This window comes from Tiliqua scincoides, chromosome 9 (genome assembly GCF_035046505.1).
Source record: "Tiliqua scincoides isolate rTilSci1 chromosome 9, rTilSci1.hap2, whole genome shotgun sequence".
NCBI lineage: Eukaryota > Metazoa > Chordata > Lepidosauria > Squamata > Scincidae > Tiliqua > Tiliqua scincoides.
The window spans coordinates 7,110,808-7,131,337 of NC_089829.1; the positions used below are offsets into that span (position 1 = coordinate 7,110,808).

Genomic DNA, 20,530 nt, shown 5'->3' on the forward strand with positions numbered 1-20,530 from the left:
ACTGTTCAAAGTTTTTTTAAAAAAAAACCCAGACTGGCTGAGCATACCCAAGTCTTTGGGTACATCTAAAGTAGCTCTTTGCATCTCAGCTAACGTTTCTGCAGAAAGAAATAATTGACACAATTAGGGGCAAATTGATATCTTCTTTTGGTTTAACTGCTGTTCAAGTAGGCGTGTGTAGACTTGTGAGTTGAAGAGTTCTACACATTAGGCAGCTAAATCCATCATGTTTCTAAGATGAAACCATTGTACTTGAGGCCCTATGTTCCCCTACACCTACATTTATGCCTACGTAAATGGTGTCGCCAAATTTATCCTTGCAGGTAAGTCCATAAAAATTAATAGCCCATGCCTCTTTTTTTTTTACAAGTTTTCCCCATGCATCGTAAATTGTGGATTAAAAAGATTAGAGATCTCAACTTCTGTAAAACCTTCCTGCCACAGGTGACCTGTAAATAAGAGAGACTGTTTATAAACTTTGTCTAATTTCCATAGTTAACACGGAAGCAACAAATTAGTAGTAATGGAAAGATCTGGAAAACAAGCAGATAAGATCTACATCCACAAGCTGGATCAAATTAGATCGAGACCCACTGGATCTTACTGCGAGAGCAATTAAATCATATATATAGGTTTCTTTGCCCAGGTTTTGGTGATTCTCTGCACGTGTCAAATTATGACAATGCTGTTATTGGCATTTTTCACCAATAACACAGCAGTGCTTCTAAAACTTTTAGCACCAGGACCCTCTTTTTAGAGTGAGAATCTGTTGGGACCCACCAGAAGTGATGTCATGACTGGAAGTGACATCAAGCAGGAAAATTTTTAACAATCCTAGTCTGCAATCCTACCCAGACTTACCAGGAGTAAGTCCCATTTACTGTCATTGTGAAAAGCATAGACATTGTAGCCTGTTAAAAGTACAGATCTGTAACGTTTCCCCAAATGCAGTCACATACTATTGCAGCATCAAGTCTAATATATTAAAAATAAAACATTGAAATGAAAGGGGACCTACCTGAAATTGGCTCGTGACCCACCTAGTGGGTCCCAACCCACAGTTTGAGAAACACTGACCTAGAAGTTTGTAAAAAGATCTTCTTCTAAAATTAATAATGAAATCTGTTCATTTTTATTGGTTGCTATAAAACCAAGAAAACCACCAGCTGTGACCTTTTCTGGGGAGTTCTGATCTAGCTACAGTTAACAACAGTCTGGCCTCCTCCCTGCTTAACTGTTGCAATCTCCTGTATATACATGGGACTGTCTGTTAAGTGTTTGGAGACTTCAGTTAGTACAAAATGTGGCAGCCAGTTTGTCTGCTGGGACTTCTTTGTGGGATCACATCACCCCAATTTCTCATGAATTGGGCTTCCATTTTGTTTCTGGCTCAGTTCAAGGTACTGTATATGGCCTTGAGCACCATAAATGTAGAAACTGGAGTGGCTGCTGTTCCTATGTGTTCCTTCCCATACGTTCAAGTTGTCAAAGCAGGCCTTGCTGTGGATGCTCTTGCCCTCAGATGCACAATAAACATTTTGCAGTTACATACAAATGATCTGGTGGGATAGTCTGATGTTGTGCAGGCTTGCCCAGTCCTTTTAGCATCTTGACATGCAGCTGGACTTTGTAGTTCAGTCTGTGATTTGTTTAACACTGTGCGTGTGCCTGTGTGTTAAAATCCTGCCTTACCACCATCTTTATTCATCAAAATGGATTGCAGATATGCACTCAAACATATTTTGTGTCTCATCTGGGGTGAGGTTTCATACATAGAAGAAAGGAACAAACCCCCTCAACCGAGACCTTATGTACACTCTGATTTTGGCTGTCTCAGAGAGCCTCCTTTCCCCCCCCCCTCCAACAGCCAAATATGAGAGTAGGAGAATTTGATTATGGTGATTCTTACTGTGCAGTTTTTCCACACAAACAGCTGTGGTGAACATATGATTATTTATTATATGCTGAAAGAGGCTTATTAGCCCTTGATTTGTCTCGCTTGAGTATGAGCGTGCAAGCTCACATGCTAAAATTGGTAATGGTAACTCTTGCTTACAGATGTGCGACGATGGGTTCAGTGTCTGCTCAGAAAACCAGAAGCTTAGGTTCTAGACCCTGAAGCCTGCTAAGGACAATGTCTGCTAGAGGCTGTATTGGCACAGGTTTTCAACACTGAGGGAGCATGTTACTGTATCCTGAGTTAGAAGGCTGCTATGAACTTGCACACAAACCAGTATGAAAGGTCTTAACTATTGCACAAAATTGCCCCAGTGATTGCCTACAGCCTCTTCATCCTGATTATTATTCTCTGTACCTCTCTGTTCATGGCCTGCCTTATGGAGGCTGAAAAAAAAACAAATGAGCCGCAGTTCCTGTAGACAAGAGCTGTGCAACTCTGCCCTGCCAATAGTGTGATGAATACTCTTTCTCCCTCTTTGCTGTTTTTTTCCTTATTTCTGAACACTTGTAGCCTCTTCCCAAGGGGACTTTGGGATGCTGTAACCTCCCAGATCGCTGCCTGACATCCTAGAGACAGCAGCCGTTATCTTGGGATGCTTTTCTCAGAGGTTCTTTGTTTGGAACACCGTTACTAAAGAGCTACACGTGCAAGATATGGACTACTCTGTCTTCATGACTGGGCTTCCCCCAAAAACAATAGCTTCCAGTCAACCCTCCTGCTGAAATTAAAATGTGTCCCCTAATTAATTGGGCAGCCAAGCCCACCTGTCTAGGTTAACGGTGAGGTGGTGCCCAAGTCGCTTTTCCTCATCCGTGCAGATGGCCCTATGACATCATAAAATTAATATATTTTAGGGTCAAGCACAAGGATGTTTGTGTGGGTTCTAGTTGGCTCCCTCAGAGAAAACTGCCATCTGCCTCCTAGGGATCCAGGTGGTGCAGTTGATTCTTCAAGTCGGCATTGGAGTAAGCACCAGATAGAGAACAGTGAGACTCAGGTGTATGGAGGAATTATTTTGCTTTTAAGTTGTAATTGTGTGTGCCCCACTGCTTCCAAGTCTGCTTGCTTTCTTTGCAGTTAGCCTACTGCCCCTCCCCCATTTTTGTTTACTTCTCTTTTCTTTTGGGTTTTAATAAACTGTTTTGCTCTGACATGTTACCTGCCTAATTCATGGTCACTGGTAACTGAGTAGGTTGGCATATTCCTAGATCACTTATGCCTGTGCTTTGGTTTTAAACTGTTGGTTTTTGTGCTTTCCTGGGAAGGAGGTCTTAGACATTTCATTCATTCATTCAAGAGATTTATACCCTATCTTTCTACCCTGCTCAAGGGCCCTCAAGGTGGAGATGCCCCCCTTTCACTTTGACTTCCCCATTCTTAGGTGGCAGCGGCAGATACCTACAAGTTTTTGTCCCCCTCTCCCTCATTCAGTCATTGGCCTAATTCATTGAAATGCAGAGCAGGGATGGGAGTAATGAGCACTAACCACTAGACCAGGGGTGTCAAACTCGTTTCATACAGAGGGCCGAAGTTAACATTCAGGGCGCCTGTTGAGGGCCAGAAGTGAAGTCATTAAGCAGAAAGTGACATTATTAAGCAGCAGATGACCAGAAATCAGCACCTTGCTCTCATATAGAAGTTCATCAACTGCAAATGGCGGAAGAGAAAATACGCAAATCTTGATCATATTTCAAAATATGGGAAAGCCCATTTTTCAAGTGAGCAGCTGTTTCAGTGGTAACACCTCAGCACTGCTCAGCAGCTGAGAGCCTAAGGGCCGGATAAAAAACTTCCGGGGGCCGCATCTGGCCCCTGGGGCCTTATATTTGACACCCCTGCACTACACACTACTCCCTTTGATCAACCTGCAGCTTCCCTAACAGGTATAACTTCATGATGAAGAACTGGGGAATATATGAGCCTTTTTGCTACCTCCTTCACAGGTTCCAGTCTCTCTCCCCACCATGGGCAATAAAAACAAGATTTCATGATTTAATTAAAAGCAACCTCCCTTACCTTTGTTGTTGTGACTATTGAAAGTGAAGTTGCTGTGTTTTTAAAACTTCTATTCCGCTCTTCTTATAAGATTCAGGACTCCTTACAGTAAACAGGAGGGAGGGCAGGAGTGGGCAGGAGGTCTGGTCTAGAGGGTAGAGCCTCCATTTGCCTGAAGATAACATCCACAAGGTTTGAGGCCACCGACACCGTGCGACCTTGAAGCAGCTGAGCCGAGTTATTCCACCTGCTCTGAGCGTGGGAGGATGGAGGCCAGAATGTGAAGCCAGATCAGAAAGAAACATCTGAATATTGTGGTTCTTGGAAGATAGAACCTTCTTTCAATTGTAAAAATCCCTACGGGGATTTAAATAGCCTGCCTATGTAAACCGCCTTGAATAGACCAAGAAAGGCGGTATATAAATACCTGTATTATTATTATTAAACAAATTGAAGCCTAGTAAAACCATAAAATAGATAATGGTGATAAACAACATAGAATAAAATGCCACTGGGTCAAATTCTGCTGCTTCATGGTCTGGATGAAAGCATATCTCTCCGTAGGTGGTTATGACTTATTTTCAGTGTGTTAATTCTTTAGTTGTTTATAGAGGCCCCAAATACTTGCAAATTTCGTACTCTACAATGTATTTGAGTTGTCAAAGAAAGCTTATGCTACATGCCATATGTTAGACTTTAAGGTGCCACAAGGCAATTGTTCTTTTATTTGGCTTGGTATTAAATTGGAGGGTCTTGATTAGGCAGTTGTATTTATAAATTATGGATCTCTATAGATTCATGCAACTCAGTTGACCTAGTTCTCTGCTGGCACGTAAAATGCTTGCAGCACTGCTGTGTTAGCGGTCAGATTGAATCACTCTTATGTCATTTGAAAAGCTTGTCTGGTAGACTGCACGTGTGACTGACTTTTTTGAACCCGACTTCTTAAGATGTCATGAATGAATTCTGCACTTATGGTCTTCTGCAGCTATGGGACCTTCCTAGAGGTTTGAAATTGTAAGAGCTGGCTATGTTCAATCACCAACCAATAAATCATATTGCAGGGTTGGTTTTTAACTCTGTGAGCTGTTCTGTATTGCATTAGCAATGCTTGCATATGAAAAACAGCGAACCTCCATTTAATACTCTCATTAGTAGTAAAATCCTGGTGTCTACATAGCTTCATTCTGTATGCTTTGATCAGTAAGCATACAGTAGGCATTTTGCTAGATGTTTATTGTTTACTGTTATTTCCCGCTGGAAGTAACTTGAGACTTCAGAAACTTTCTGTAAATATAACTCTAATTGGTTTTTAAGTTCTCGCTTTTTCTCTGTCTGGTATTGTTTGCAGTGAACTATATTTAAACTTCTATGCCTGGAAATTTATTTTTGGGGACAAAAGTGATACATTTTAATTCCCCATTCACTCAAAATAGGCTGCTGCTTACATTGGCAATCTGTTAGTGCAGACTAATTTTCTACAATTGTACAAAAATATGGATGTCCTGGAATGTGTTGGATAGATTGCAGTTGGGCGAACTGTCTCTCCCTACTGGATTGGAGAATGCATGTTTTATTCTCATTAAATTATGATAGAATGCTTATTTAAAATATGTGAACTACACACAGTATTTTCTGGTAGCATGTTCTGTGTGCTTACATTTTTCTTGCAAACGGTAGTACTCTTAGAAGCAGAAGAATTATTTTATTTAAATGCTTTTAAATTGGTATGACTAAAGGTAAACTATGACTACCAGTTGCCTTGGTTCCATGGGAAAATAAGATTTGCTGCTTGTCCCTATGAGTAAAGATTTAAAAAGGATTCTGGTTTTTTTCAGTAGGGTTGATTTGTATCTTTGTTTTTCTTTGAGCTGCTGCTTCCGGCTCTGTTCATAAAACTTATTGAATTGTATTTTGCGCAAAAGCTGAAGAAATAAAAGTGCTTAAAGTGTACTCAGACTTTTTCCATGCCCTCATGTGAATCCATCAGTAGACAGTGGCATTCTCTTCTAAAATAGGGCTGCACAATTACTTTGTCCACACGAATGACCCCGTTGGTGTTTTCACCCCTCCGCTTCCTGTCTGGACTCCTGCATGTCTGGAAACCTTTTTTTTTTTTTGCTTCTCACCCATAGCTGGCCACAACTGTTTGTCTCATCAGGGCAGATGAGCTGTACCCATATCAAAATGGGAATTCTGTTCTGTGGACCACGGCTGTAGGATACTGGGGCTTCCTCGTGGTTTATGGATACCAATTCCTTCTTGGATGTGAAATGCAGCATTCTCTTGGATGTCAGCACCACCTGCCCACTTGCTCTTGGGCCTAAGAAGCCACTGACTAAATTACGTGTTGGCAAATATAGTAAACCACATCGTGAGGCATAGTTTTAGGTACTCTGTGCTAGAAATTGTGTTGTTTTCTGCGTCGTTAGCAAGAAACTGGATGTGTGTTCTGTACGCTTATTTGAGAGGTAACAGTTGAGCTTGATGGTGGCTGTGGCTCCCTTTCATAAAAGCAATCTGTTCTTGACAACTTTCACTGTTGATCTGGTTTGCTGTTTGATGCCTTGTCTACCCAGTGCTGTAACAATACCTCTCTGTCTTAGTGGCTTGCTGTGGCCTGCTAATGTGTATCTATTAAGAAGGTCTCTGCTATATTACAGGAGTATTTGTGCTTTCTGTCATCAGTTCCTTGACATCCATGCCATGTTTTAGTTTGTGCCTCAGCTGCGAGCTACAGCCTCCCAAGGGAGCCAGTACCACCCGTGCCTGGATGCATGAGGCAGAGATGTGAAAGAGAGAGAGAGCACAGGATAACCAGGCTTCCATTAAATATTTGCTCTTAAATGTTCATTCTGATTCTGTCTGCTGTCCTTTTGGTGCCTAGTGCTATTCAAACAGCAGCATCAGTGAAATAAAGGCAAGGGGGGAAACCTCACTGCATACCTCCTGCATTTGTAAAGCATACAGAATTACATGCTGAGGAAGCAAAAGAATAAAACCCAGTGAGTAATGCATTTCTTTTCTGTAGATTTTTATGTGCCTTTACTGCGATTGTTGTGGACCGAGACCATTGATGCAGTATGTCTGTGCATGTGGTACAGGAGGTAATGGGAATCAGCATTTTGGTTATCTAGTTGCCTTAGCCACCAAGCTCTCCTTTGCAACCACAATTGCTACAAACACAGATATATGCTGCTGTCTCTTGCACGTACTGGGATGTGGCTGTGAAAGAGCTCCAAGAAATACTGGCGGGGGGGGGGGGGGGAGAGAAATTGCCCTGAAAAGACGTGTTCTTGCCAGGTGACGGGTTTTTTAGGGGGAAGATCAGACAGAGGAGTGTGCAGAGTGAGTGATGCTGCCGCGAAGGGAGATTAATGAAGGAAATGTATCCCAAAAAGCCTGACGGTATGTGTGTTTTGGGGCCTGTTTCTTGTAAGCATGTTTTTTTTTTCTTTATCGCACAGATTGATTTAGTGAATTGATTATATTCGTTGCATCGCAAGGACCCTGAAATGGACTAGTGCATTCTGTCGTCATACTGAAGGAGAAGTAGGATGTACTGCATTGCTACATTGGGCTGAATCAATATGTTTAATGCTCAAAATGTTGTTTTGTGTCATAGCTGGTGGCTGACACACACACTCGTGCTTTATCTGGCTTCTTTTTCAGCTGGGCAATGGCAGGGGTAGTGTCTTTTTGCTTCTGTTTACTGTATAGCAATGTGGTGTGTGAATGTGTAATGAAATGCATCCTGTTTGGACACTGAGTTGTACAATATAATTATATTTGTTTATGATGGTCTTCGGTCATATAAAAAAGATGCATTGTTTTATCAGGTACTTATTTGTTGTTCATATGGTCTATTACTGCCAGTTATTGTTGCTTGTATTCCATTTGCCTTGCATTCTTATTGAAAAATTAAATCATAGGGCTTGAAGCTTGTGTGTATGTTTTCCTGGTGTTTAATCAGCATCTTCCCTTAGGAATGTTTGTTGGATCTGTGGGAGACATTATGTTGTACATTAGAATACTACGTGTTCTTCAAATGGAAGGAAATAACAGTACATGGATGGTTGGTTTGTGGCCTATAAATATTGTGCAGGCTCATAAGGATAGGTTTTCCCTTCATTTGTTGCTATATTAGCAGCAGTGATTAGGTTATTCAGAGCACGTGAACAGATCCCATCCCCCAGTGAAGAAAGGAGCGACTGCGACTATAGAGACAATTCTGAAGACGTAGTGTTGCTTGCAGAGGGCAGTTCTTTTGTACTGCAACTACTAAGGAACAGGGCTTTATCAAGACAGATTTTGGGGTGGGGGAATAGTACAATGAACCTTGTAATAAATAAAACTTCACTAGGGTATTCAATTAGCTATACTGTAGTTTCTCAGGAGTATCTGAAATCCTTGCATTTGCCCTTTCTTGTGTGCATTGTAATTCTCTTCCTCCTTGGCTTGTCTTGGGTCTGAAAAATAAATACCAGGCTTTAAGAGGATACATTTTATAAGCCAGATTTGTGTGTGTGAGATTTGGTAACTTGATTAGGATGACTTCTGGCTTAATTCCTTTCTACTTTTGGGGGGGGGGGGGTATTGCAAATGATCAGAATTAGTGGCTGAGACAGAACGAATCATGCAACTAGTTCCTGCACGCAAGATGGCATTGGGTTTTTGCTTGACTCAAAAGGCTGTCCTTCATGTCATTCTGCTTTTGCAACTGCAAAGGCATTCAAAAGCAGATTGTGACCTGGTATAGGAGCCTGCTGTTCAAAGGAAATTTTTAACAAAAGTATAGGTCTGCGGTTTTCAAACTCTCCAGGAGTTTGAAACCTGCAGTAAGTCTTTGTGGGGGTGGGAGGGGAGGCAACAGGGGCAGGGGGAAGGCAGTGACGCGATCCCCAGGATTGCATCGCTCAGGGGGCTGCAGGGACTGGGATGCACTCACCAGTCTCTGCAGCAGCCATCCCTGTGTGCTGGGAGCCTTGCGTGAGCGCCTGCAGGGTGCCCCAGGTCAGAGAAAGGGAGAGTGGAGTGATCTGCTCTGCCTCTGCAACAGCGGAAGTGGAGCGCGAGCGCCCCACTCTCCCTTTCCTTGACCTGGGTCGCCTTGCAGGCGCTCGTACAGGACTCCCCGCACCCCCGGGAGGCTGCAGGAGGCTTGGGTAAGTGCACCCAAGCCCCTGCAGCCCCCCTGAGCTGCACGATCCTGTGGATGCGCTGCTGCCTTCCCCCTGTCTCCTGGCTGCCCCCGCCCCTTAAGGGGGCAGAAGCCAGGACCCACAGGCTGGGCGTCATGACGCCCCAGTTTGAATATCACTGGTATAGGTCATTCCAAGCACTTGGATGTTCCTAAAGTAGTTCTTTAGATCCTGGCCTGTGGTAGGGATGACTATTAAAGGGGGCGTTGTTGGGTTTGACTTTCCATAGCACATGACTGTGCTGATTTTGCATACCTCTAGCCTCATAACTGGACATTAATCTTCCTTGAGACAATAAAAAATGGCTTGGCTTTGTATAATAGAACTAGAGCAATTTTTAGTTATGCTGTATATGAACATGACAAAGCATTTTCCCCATCTCCCACACTTGTCAGCTTTGTCTCCTGCTGTAGGAATAGCATAATTCACCTGATCCTCAAGTATAATCCCTTAACCTTAACCAGCAGGAGTTGGTTTCAAAACCTGACTACAGTGAATGTGGTTAATGGTGGTGCTGATGTCAGTCATAGTTTAAATCAACAAGGAAGAGGAATTACTGTATGAGAGGAGGGAGTGTATAATCCTATTACTGTCCCTTGATCATGTTTGGGGATGGATATTGTAGTGGTATCGCGTCTACATTGCTCCCCTGTGTGTGCTTTCAAGTCCATTCTCTTCACAATCATGTCCAGCTATCTTATTCAGACCTTTATATTGAATGACCTTTTGACCAAGTTGGTGGCAATAAATTGCTGGGCTGTCTATCGGCAGGGGTGTCAAACTCATTTCATACAGAGGGCCAAATAGCATTCATGATGCCTGCTGAGGGCTGGAAGTTATGTCATTAATCAGGAAGTGGTGTCATTAATGTGATCATGACCAAAAATAATACTTTTTTTCTCACATAGCAACTCATTTGCTGCAAATGACAAAAGAAAATACAGAAAACTTCAAGATATGGAGGAGCCCAATTATCATGTGGGCTTCCCTTTCAGCAGTTTCACCTCAGGACAGCTCAACAGCTGATGATGATGCTGGGAGTGCCCAAGCACCGGAAAGAGCTTCTGCAAGCTTTATCTGGCCTGCCTTATATTTGGTTTGGTCTGTTGGTTTGGAAATATGCAATTGGGCCATCTTCTTTGTCCCCCTTGTTCTTTTAGGGGCAGTGAAGTCATAAACAGCCCCAGAAGTGAGACTCTCAAGGTTCTCTAGCATAGGTTTTAGAAGGTGACAGGCAAACTCGATTGTCTACTATTCTTATTCAGCTACAGCAGCTTTCAGTTTTTTATGGAGTTGCAGGAAGAGACTGAGTCATAGAATTCATAATATTAGAGGAGGCCTTCAAGGCTGTCGGACCCACTGCTGGAAGCAGGAAAATCCACTCTAGAGCATCTCCGAATGGTGCTTGTCAACCATGTGGTTGGAGACCTCCTTTAAGGGAGAGTCCACCACTTCCTTTGGTAATCAGTTCCATTGCTGAACCACTCTTTCTGTTAAGAAATTCTTCCTGCCATTCAAGTGGAATCTCCTTTCCATTAGCTTAAGCCATTAGATGTGACCCTACTCTCTGGGGCAGCAGAGAATAAATCCTTGTCCACTTCCATATGACAGATATTTGAAGAGTGCTATTGTGTGTACAAGTCACTGTCTTAAGAGCAAAAGGAACAGATCTTTTGGGGTAGGATGTATTGCTGTGTTGAGGGACACATGTATTATGTGCACTATTTGCATAATGAAAGTCCCAGCTCATTGTTCAGTCCTTGGTATTTCCAATTTAAAGTATTGGGTAGCAGGTGATAAGACCCTCACCCCACCAAGATCCTGGAGAGGCATAGCCAATCAGTGTTGATAGTATAGAGCTGGATAGACCAGTGGTTTGACACAGTCCATGGAAGCTTCCTGTGTTACGCTTGAAAGATCTGTTGCACCAAAAGTTTAACCAGACAACATGTTCTATCTGCATTTTAGACTTCATTGGAAAAGTTACACAAACCGACTTAGAGGGACTTGCATAATGCCTACTCCAGATGTAATGACTGAGGAAGGTTTGGATATTTCACTGGTCAAAAAAAGATTTGGCCAAATAGCAGAGCATTTTTAAAGCATTAACTTAATTATGCCATTAAAGGTTGTTGAGTTGAGAACTTAATTAGAACAAATATGTTTTAATTAACACATTTTAATACTATGTACTAATTACGAAAACAAATTAGCTAATGCAGCAGTTGCCAAAATGTGGGTCTGGGACCCACCAGTGGGTCATGACCCAATTTTTGATGGTTTGTGAAACTGACAGGTCAGATTAGGTTATATGCATATAGGATTAAACAAGCTGCTAGGGGAAGCACTGCTGCCCAGTCACCTGATAGCCACACTCGTTGGCATTTATAAATTAAGCAGCAGCCTCTAGGTCCTTTAAAAGGTTTGGAAACCACTGAGCTAATAGTCTTGAAAGAACTCAACTTTAACCCATTTCTGCTCAGCCCACAGTGTACACATTTGATTCCTGTTGCAAATATGCGACATCGGGCAGAAATGGCTTAAAAATGAATTATTACAACTTAACCGAGTTGGGTAAGTTTTCTACAAATGAGAGCAGTGCAGGGAGCAATTCATGTCTTTGGCTTTAATTCTAGAAAGCCATAAGCAGCCTACAATTAGAAATTTTAAGAAAAAAAAATTGAAACAAATAAAGCAGAGTAACAGCAACAGTTAACACTATTGCCTTGAAACAAACCTGACATATGCTTTTAAATAAGCAGCACTCTAATTCTTCAAGTATCATGGCTTCTTTGGCATTTGACTGGTCATTTGATTGGTGTGTCAACTGTAGGATGGGATGCACTAGTTCCAGTGCAGAATAGTGCAGGTTGGTTCAGGTCAAGAGGATTTAAATAGCTGAGAAAAAAAAATTTAAATGTCTTGAATAATTTTTGCATTTCCCAATCAGTGTATCCCGATTGGTTTCTATAACAACTCTCTTTCTTCGCAACAAAACAAACCTTTATAAACAATCCAGGATCGTAAGCTAAAACCTGTGACCATGCAGCTTACGTATCCTTTGCACTATGTAACTGTATTCACTTAGGGAAATTGTAATATTTAATGGATTTCAGTTTTATTTTTTCTGTACATGGTAGATAGTAAGAAACACCACCTATGTTAAGACTAGGGTCTTAGACCAGGATGCAGTTACGTGCCCTGGATTGTGGGCAAAGAGTTGAAAATTTTCTAGAAGAAAGACTAGCAAATGGGAAGTAAATGTCCATATTATCTAGTTGATATTCATAATTTAATAATAAAGGCTATACATGAGCTATTGCAGTGGTTTTCAAACTGGTCCACCAGTGGATAATAACCTAATTTTTGGTAGTTTGTGAAATGGACAGGATAGATTAGGCTGTGTGCATTAAGGGTTAAACAACCTGTTACTTGGGGGGAGTATTGCTTCTCAATCACTATTATAGCCACAGAGGTTTGAGTGGCTGGGAAAGCGAAACCTTTTTATAAGTAGGTTCTGATGCTAAAATGTTTGAGAACCACTCACCTATCGAATTGGGGCTAATCCAAACCATGAGGAAACAACGAAAACAACAGTATTTATATACCGCTTTTCAACAAAAAGTTCACAAAGCGGTTTACAGAGAAAATCAAATATCTAATGGCTCCCTGTCCCAAAAGGGTTCACAATCTAAAAAGATGCAACACCAGCAGACAGCCATTAGAAAAGACACTGCTGGGGTGAGGTGGGCCAGTTACTCTCCCCCTGCTAAATAAAAGAGGAGCGCCCACTTGAAAAAGCGCCTCTTAACCAGTTAGCAGACTGGTTGAAGCAACTGCTTCAAGAGGCATTAGATGGGGGTACCCTGCACACGGATCCTTATGTTGCTTCCCCTGGCTCACCATCTCACTCTGCTGCCTGTCTCGTCCTCTTTTCATTTCTTCTCCCTTGAGAGCAAGTAAGAAGAGAATGGGGGATAACAGTTTTCCTCTTCACCACCACTGCTGCATGAAGTGGAGGTGGTGGTGGTGGTTAGCCATTAGGATTTGCCAGGGGACTGAATTGTGCTGGAGTTCTTTTACTTTCTGCTTGCATATAGCTTGTTGCTGGGTTGATTTCTGATTATTTTTCCTTTCTATAATTTGCTTTTTATTTAATTTTTGCTGTGCAATGCCTTGGGCCGCATTTTTGGATATAAGTATTAAAAAACCTGTACATTCTTGCACACATGCATTATGCGTTCTAAGGAAAAACAACATTTGAACAGGCCAATAGTGCAGCGTTTGCATTCTTGTTGCAATCTCGGGCAGCTCTGGTTAAAGATGACCATATAATTTTACAGTTGTAAAGCAACTGAGCAAGGATGTAAAAGTATTTTTTTAACAATTACTAGGCTTGCAATTCTGTGCATACTTACGTGGGTGTACATCCCTTTGAACATCTGAGTAGACATGCATAAGATTGCGCTTTAAGACAATTAGTAAGAGCCCCCTGAAAACTTGCTGTTTTCAGATGCAGGAATTTGAGAGTTTACCAGTGTGGTGTGCCTAAGGAAATGTAGGTTGGTGTCTGGTAGTACCTGACTGCTACTGTCTTTTGTTGTCGTAGTAGTAGTAGTAGTAGTAGTAGTAGTAGTAACTTTATTGTCATTGTGCTACAGCACAACGAAATTTATGCACCTTTGAGATACAAGCATATATAAAACAGTTCCAACTATCATACTCTACACACTCACCCACACATTCTATACAACATGCATCATAATATAAAAACAGTATAACAGACCATAATGCCCAGGAGCATGATAACAACTATATCACCTTATTCAACGTAATTATGGTTGTGGGATAAAAACATGCCCTTCTGTCTGCCTGTCCTGCTACAGGGTGCAGGGAGTGTGGAGAGCAATAGCAAGAACATTGTCTTCTCCTTTCCTTTCCCACAATTCCTCTTCTGCTCCTAGCAAAGCAGAGTGGAAAAGAATGGTGATGCCAAGTGCATATCTGGTCCTGCCCCCCTGTCTGGTTCCTGCTGGCATTTGAAGGTTGGGGATCCCTATGTAAGTATTGTTAAAACACCCTTAAACTCAGTTTAAAAAAAAAATACCAGCGTGGTTGTTAGGACTTGATTTGAGTGTGAGGTTCTCCTTTATTTTAATTATTTTCTTTTCCAGTCATATTATGGTACCATCTGCCCCCAGTGATGGTGTTTTAGGCGTGGCACATCTCTTTTCCTCTTTAAAGTGGAAGGTGGAAGCCATTTTACTGTTAAGCTTATGGAAGCATTAAGAGAAAATTTAAGGTCGTGAACTATTTCATGCATACTGGTATAATGTGAAATGACAGAACCTGGTTGTCTTGGGCAGCCCAGCTTGCAGGTTTTGCCCCACTTGAAGTAATCACGTTGGGAGAATGGCAAATAAAAGAATAGCTAATTTTCACTATTGAGCTGTTATTTCCTAGTGATGTGCTCTGAAGGAAACATCTGCAATTTTTTTTTAGACTTTTCTGAGGTCATCGCTTCCCCTGTTTTTGGAAAGTGGTTGTTTGAAACATCCCTCAGTATCCATCTACTTCGGAATATAAGGAAAACACTAAAATATCAATGCTGTTAAGCCCAACTTGTAAAGAAGCCCTTGTATTTACAAGCCTGACTAGTAAATAACGGTAAATAATGAGTAAAGCTCATTTCCAGTGTCGAGGTGTGGAATAACTTTTTGTATGTTGAAACTGAGTTGCCATTCTCTCTCTCTCTCTCTCTCTCTCGCTCTCTCTCTCTTCCCCTCTTCTCTTTCAGGGGGGAATTTGAGCTGCAATTTACTAACTTGAATATATAGTAGGTGTCTGGCAAGAATTCTTGTTGTGTGGCTTGCAATTCTTGTGGGTTTGTTTGCAAAGCTATGTTCAGCACAGCAGTCAATTAAGGTCCAATCCTATCCAACTTTCTAGCACCGATGCAGCTGCAATGCAAACCTGAGGTAAGGGAACTTACTTTGAGGAGGTCTCGGTTTCTGCTCCCCCACTGCAGGATGCTGCACACTCCCCATTGGCATGGCTGCATCAGTGCTGGGAAGTTGGATAGAATTGGACCCTTAATTTCTTACTGTTAATCAACCAAGACAATGGTACCTGTAGAAGTTACACACTCATTTTGATAGTGCATATAGCTGAGATGGCATGTAGGCATGACTTGAGCTAGCGTATCTTACACCAGTAAACTGCAAGGTAGTTTGGGAAAGGTTTGAATGTCAGCTGCAATATCGTTTATAAAGTATTTTGCATTGTATCGTACATGTAAGTCTCTGTTGAGAAAACCCAAACTTCAGGGCTGAGCAAATTGTATTTGTGTAATAGTAATTCTTTAATGTTTGGGAGGAAGGTGGCAGAGACCTGTAGATGTGCAACTGCCACAGTTCTGTGTAGCTTACCACTTGAGTAATTGGCTTGGGTCAATTGCTGCTTACCCCAAGGGAACAGGTAAATGTCAAATGACAAGACTGCCTAAGACACAAGGCTGTAAAGGTGTGACATAAAAGCTACAGCCTAAAAGATTAATGGAACTTTGCATCTTGTATGCCATTCAGTTTTTACAAGCAAATACTTTTCTTACAGGTAATTAAATGTGGGTTTTACAGTTGTATGTGAAAGAAACCCATGTTAGCTTTCCCGTATCTTTTCATTTCAACTAATGGCAACGTGGTCACCTGAGGGATTACAAGGTTTAAAAAAAAATGGATTTGGGTTTCCACTGTCTAATGAATTTGCCATTTATAGGCCCACATCTCTCAGTTTAATGTGAAGGAAAAGTAAACTCGTTCTTAATGATTATGTAGATAGATATAAAAAGTCTTGAGGTTTGGGAAGGGCAGATTAGGGGGGGAAGGCAACATGGTGGAATATGTACTTGAGAATTTTGCAATGGGAAGTGACTGAAGTCTGTAAGCATTTTGTATCTCTGGAATGCTTTCTGATGGTTTGCCATGGCTGTGTGGAGAACTAAAGGACAGGCGATCCTATAAATAATGGAAGACATTGAATTGGAAGCTGTAATAACTTGATATAGGTGAGAAACTAAAAAGGAACTTATTCTATCCAAACATAGGAAACTAAAGGTGATCTATGTATGGAATTGGGACTGGTTCATGTATTATACATGTATTCACCCCCCCTCCCAAGTAGGCTTTGAGACCTTTCTAACTGTATATGTAGACTAATAAATGATAGCATATTTTCCAGTTTTCTATTGGAGATACTCAGCGAATGTCAAAGAGGGTGATCGTGACAGTGCATGTCTCTTTAAACTTAGTTAAGGGAGCATGTTACAGAATTTGCATACTCTCCCAGCTTTAATGATAGCTAAGGGGTATGTCAACATTTAATATTAACCAGAGTCCGGAGCTAGTTAATTATCCTGTGTTAGGAGTGAAACCTGGTTAACTTTACAGCCTATGCTGACATAAACATAACTATGGTTAAGTCTGTTGGGGAAAACAGACTAAAGGGGTATCTTATACTCCCCAACCTCAGTACTGTTTGGGGAAAATTGAGCAGAGCGGGTGATTCTAGGGCAGGGGTGCTCAATAGGTGGATCGTGATCTACCGGTAGATCGCGGGGCAAAATGAGTAGATCGCGGAGCCCTGTCTCTCCAAACTGTTAATATGTCAGTTTCGTCTAGTGACTAGACGAAACTGACATATTTAGCTGACATGACACTGAAACTGACACTTTAGCTGCTCTTCAGGCATGCAGCAACAAAACTGACGAAACTGACTAGACTCCAGCAGGGGCTCCATACATTAAAGGGGGTGTCTGTCAGACGTTTCCTTCCCCCCTGGTAGATCTCCGGGCCTTGCTGGGTTTCAAAATAGCTCTCGAGCCAAAAAAGTGTGAGCACCCCTGTTCTAGGGTCTTGTTCTTCAGTGCTTAACCTTGGATAAGGGAAGGGTGATGTTATGTCTGTATCAGCCTTACATTCATATGACAATTTGAAAAGCTCAAGTGATAAGCTTGAAGATTTCATTGCATGGTGATTTTCACCATGAATCTTAATTTTGCATGGGCAGCTGTGGTGGCGCCGATAAAATGGAATTATTGGTACGTGATTGGGTATACCCTGTCTTAACACATGATTTACATTTTTCTGTGAGTCGTTCTATATGAATCCTAGGGCACTGCAGACTTCCCAAGATTCGAAATGGTTGCTCAAATCTGTTTCTGACTAACCTTGTTAGGAAGAATTGATGCAAGAGCAGTATGTGGCTACTAAGTGTGTCTCAGTATACGTACTGTTGGAAAGTTGTCTATTTTGCTTAGACTACCACTTTTCTATAGGGTTGAACCCAGAAAGGGTTATTTTGGAATTGGTCCTTGATGAGCAGATTTTGCAGGGCATGCATTCCTTATCCAAGTGCTGATTAATGTGTTACACAGCAGAAATATTTGCTGTGCATGTTAGGGGTGGATGTGGTAAAATGTAAGTGGAATTGTGTGTCTGCAAACGTATGGAGACATAACTTAAAACCATAGTAATTGGTCATGGCTACCTGATGCGTATCCATAAAAATTGTAGGCGGTCATGTTAGCTTATTTTTAAAATGTATGGCCTCTCCTCCTTATGGAATGCTGCTATATACAATGTACAAAACATTTAGATTGTATCCAGCACAATTAAAATCATCCACAGCAATAAAAATTCCAAGAAATGGGCATGGAGCCTGCAAGGGACAAAACAAAACTTTACGACATTCTGACTAAACCAGCAAAAATCTGCTAAAATAGTCACATTTCAGCAGTAGTGGAAAACCAGTTATAAAGGGACCTGCTACATCTTGCAGGGCAGCAAATTTCATAGGGTGGGGGCCACTACAGAGAATGTCCTCTTGTGGGTTGCCACCAACCATACTTCAGTGTGTTGATCCATAAGAAGAACTGCAGAGCCAAATTCTAGTAATGCATTTATTAGGATCCGCCAAAATGACTCCAAATCATGAGTAACTGTCTTTCTAGCTCTTCAGAACTCTTTGTTGGATTGTAGGACAAGAAAAGTAAGAAGGCGGCAGGGAAGCTGGGCCTGGTACAATGACCCTCAACGGTCTGATTTGTGTAACATCATTAAGATGGAGTTGGGAAGAGTTAAGCAGATGTGGAACTAGCTTCACTAGGTGCTAGACACTGATCAGGTTGTCGTTTGGGATTTTCTGGAATGAATAACAATAACCTCATTTTTAGAAAATCTAAAAAATAGATAAGCACGCACACTTACTGTCACCCCTCTAGTGCATCCACTGGGTGCAATATGTACACATTTTGCTTATATAACTGGTAGCATTAGTTATGGCAGGCAGTACTGTACATCTCATAAATGCATTATGGAAATATGAACCTGCCATATTTGCAGATTTGTTACTTTTATGTAGAGTTGTTCCACATTAGCTCCACTGATCTTGAGGTGTGCTCCCAGGGATGAGGCAAGTGATGCAGGTGTATTGGATGTCTTTGAAGTAAAGAGAGATTAAATTTCCCTCTTGTCATACAACAGTATTTTGGGAGTGGAAGACACTCCGCATTTAGGGGGTACAGTTCAAGTTCAGGGCAAGCAAGAGATACTGGCTTTGGGTTCTCCTTTGGTTCGGTGGAAAGTGGCTCTGAATTGGCTTTTGAGTCTTGGATTCAGGCTTGACTCCCTGCTGGTAAATGCAGAGCCGGATGCCTATGATGGCATAGGAATTCTGCATATGAAATGACTCATGGGGTGACTAATAATGGAAGGAAAAGATTCCATGGGTCTTCTATTATATTTTTCATTGTTGAATGATAGAGGGCAGAACTGTGACCAGAGATTACCTGCACAGATCAGGCAGTGGGACTTTGCTGAGACTATGATACAGAGACACACTTTAATTTCAACCTGATCCAAACTGTCCCCGTGCACTAAGAACAGAAGAAGAGCCCTGCTGGATCAGGCCAAGGGCCCATCTAGTCCAGCTTCCTGTATCTCACAGTGGCCCACCAGGTGCCTCAGCGATCACTCAGGACAACAGGAGATCTGCATCCCAATGCTCTCCCTTCCACCTGGCATTCAGAGACAGCCTACTTCTATATAACCATTTAACATAACGAGAGGCTGTCTTCTTTGAAATGCTCAAGGTGCAGAGATGACACTTCTAAAGAACAGTTGCCCTTTAGTGCAGTGCAAGTTTAGAGGGAACATTTGAAGTTAAAATGTTGCTTATGGACCCTGGTGAAAAAAAACAGTAAAGGGTCTTGTGGCACTAGCAAATTATAAGGTGGGCTTTCGTCTATAGACTAGAGTCCACTTCGTCAGAAGCATGAAGTGTCTTCAGTTGTTAGGTATGGGGGGAAAAAATAAACTTGTCTATATTAAGCTTCACAGATTATAATTCTGCATTTCATTGCTGTTTGTCTTATTCTTTACAGTCTTTCCGGTATACCAATGTGTGTGCATATCTGCAAGCTGAATGTAATGGACAGTGTCCATGTGTTACATTGAATTGGTTAGTCTTTAAAATGTCCTAAAATGATTTATTTTTGTTGCAGCAGACAAGATGGCTACTAGCTTGAAAGTTCTGGATTGTAGAGTTAGTTTTCTGAACCTCATACTTCTAGAATGCTGGCTTGAAAGAGAGGTCGTGATGTAGGCAACTGCAAATACTATCTTTGAGCACTTGTGGCCATGAAGTGCAAGATTAGTTGGAATTGTTCTGTTCTTTAATAGCATGTCAGTCAATCAGCAGAAGCTATTTAGGGCACTTTATTACTCTAATGTGACCCAAATTAATAGTTCTTGACTGCATTCTGATTTCAGTTTTTAGACTCCATTATTTGACAAAGAATTATTGGATACAGACTTGTTTGTCCTCGAAATACCACCTAATTGAAGGGAAAATGTTTGTTTTTCCAGAATATTTATTTACAGTTGGTCTGGCCAACATTTGTTTTCTTGAAGGACCATCCTGTTCTCCGTATAGTCGTTTAGGAGTCCTGTCTTCCAAGTGGATGCCTGCAAGGCAAGGCTGGTTGGGGTTGGAGGACCCTAGAGGACTCTTGTATGCACAACTTGCTCTCACAAGGGCCAGAGGAGGAATAAGGTCTTCAGAATCTCGGGCCCTGGCAACCCCTTCCAGCTCTGCCTCCATGCCTGAATAGTTTAAAGGGTTAGCCCTCTGGCATGGAGACTTGCATTCCTCTAGGCATGAGGGAAACGGCAGGGAGTGGGAATGTGAAGTTCTGCTGAGCCTGTTTCCTTGAGTGCTGGGCCTGAGGTATCTGACTTGGGGTCTCCTGTGTGGTTGGCCCAGGCTTGAGACTGTGCTTGAGCCCTGGCATAGGTTCCTCCTGTCTGTTCCCCAATGG

The 20,530-nt window shown here is 41.8% G+C and overlaps 1 protein-coding gene across 2 annotated transcripts in view; it reads left to right on the top strand.

Annotated features, from left to right (window-relative positions):
- Positions 1-20,530, top strand: part of PRKCZ (protein kinase C zeta) — a 122,408-nt gene that overhangs the window by 15,981 nt on the left and 85,897 nt on the right. The window lies entirely within an intron of this gene.